Source organism: Nanorana parkeri, unplaced genomic scaffold, assembly GCF_000935625.1.
Source record: "Nanorana parkeri isolate BGI_ZX_2015 unplaced genomic scaffold, ASM93562v1 scaffold726, whole genome shotgun sequence".
In the NCBI taxonomy this organism is placed as follows: domain Eukaryota; kingdom Metazoa; phylum Chordata; class Amphibia; order Anura; family Dicroglossidae; genus Nanorana; species Nanorana parkeri.
Genome location: NW_017306994.1, coordinates 1,249,241 through 1,251,072, shown reverse-complemented (window position 1 = coordinate 1,251,072; position 1,832 = coordinate 1,249,241). Strand labels below are relative to the sequence as shown.

General features: G+C 41.3%; 1 protein-coding gene across 1 annotated transcript in view; it reads right to left on the bottom strand.

Moving 5' to 3' along the window:
* Positions 1-1,832, bottom strand: part of GRIK3 (glutamate ionotropic receptor kainate type subunit 3) — a 452,956-nt gene that overhangs the window by 296,338 nt on the left and 154,786 nt on the right. The gene's annotated exons all lie outside the window — the stretch shown is intronic.

Genomic DNA, 1,832 nt, shown 5'->3' with positions numbered 1-1,832 from the left:
CTATATATATATATATATAAAAACATACATACATACATGCTTACTACACACATACACAGACCTGAGGCATTCCAGATTCCCATCTCTTCAACTGTCCCTTACCTATTCATGCAGGGGTGAATTAATGTAGCAGGGAACCTGGCAGGTAGCCAGCCATGTGACCACCCACCCGGATTTCTGAGTAGATAAGAAGCCACAAATACACTCCCTCATAGCTTCCCAGGCACCAAGGACTGCGGCTCTTATGTGAGGAATGTAATTGACAAGTGCTGCTGCACTCTGTATCGCTAAGCCAGTCACAGAGAGATCTTGTGATCTCTCCACCACCTCAGTGACGAAAAACACAGCACCAGCAGTTGCAGTTTCAGTGTTGTGCTCAGGGTGATTAGGGTGCTCCACGGCCACCTGGCACACCCTGTGTGCATGCCTATATGTAATATTGCCACTAAATGAATGATTTCTGGCTGCAGCAGCGGATGGTTCAAACTAGCCAAGTTGTTTACAGTTTGCCAAATGGGTGATCTAAACCCATTTGGCAAACTGTAAACAACTTGGGGTGGGGTCAAACTTATGGTCAACCCGAACCTGAAGTTTATAGCTATTGTCAGCACATGTAGACTGTAGCACACATGAATCGCTGTTAGAGCAGCCCTTTTTTCTCCTTTTGTGCAGAGCATGATAGAAGGCTGATACAGAGAAAGATGCAGGTACATACACTAGTTATATTTAAAATAATTTTTTTCTTGAAAACATGTCTGCAGAAATAATTATTACAATTTGTGACAAACAATTATTTGCAAACTGAATGTACTTTACTGTAAAAGCTATTCTAAGTTCCAGCCTTGATACAGTGAAGTGTATCTTAGTGCAAGGTGTCCTTCCTGTCTCAAAGTCACTCCTGTCCTAATTCCTCAATGCCCACGTGCAGTGGGACTGCAGATTAATGGGAAGGTCTTATAGGGGTGAGGCTTCTTGCATTTCTAGGTCACACATGACATGAATCTAAATTACAATCTTGTGTAAGACATCCCATTCCCCACAGTCTAATACTGAAACAGGCCTAGTGCCTTCATTAATAGGTTTTGGCTATAATAATCACCGGAAGTCACACTCTTCAATGCCCAAAGCTACTTTCTGAAAGAATAAAAAAATACAAGGACAAGTTACTAGTGTGTCAAATCAATATAAACTATTCACATTGTTATCCAGTCAGTTCACTGTATACATGGTGTAAAATTGTATATAATATAATTCGATATAAAAGCATACCTGCACTTATAGTACAGATCATTTAGTCAGCTTTACCCTACAAATCTAATTATCAAGTAAATCATACCATATACCTTTCTTGCATAGATACTGAAGAGTCCTGAACCCTCCTCATTCAGCTTCCATCTTCCTTTTTTTTCCACAGAAAGCTGCTAATGCACACCAATGCAAAACCTATTACCCATGTCCCAAGATTGCACTTTGGTGGGGATTGGCAGTCTAAGCTCGTGCAGGGAAGCAAGATGGAAGCTGCTGCAGCAGGGTGCAGAGCCCAGCGACAGCATTAGGGAAGGTTGGTAAGTACTGGAGTGTGACTTCTGCATAGCAGAGGTTTGTTTTTTTTAAAATTTGTATTCTCTTTAAAGTTAATCTGTCACAAAAAGGGCTTGAGCATGCTGGAATTCAACTGAGTTCGTCAGGGCCCAGGTCAAAATTACAGACTAATACACAATTCACTCTAGGCACAGCCGCATTGGACAACTACGTATGTGCAGTGTCCATGTACAGAGCAATGTTTAGTATGCCAGCTTGATGCAGCGTCTACAAAGATACTATATATATAT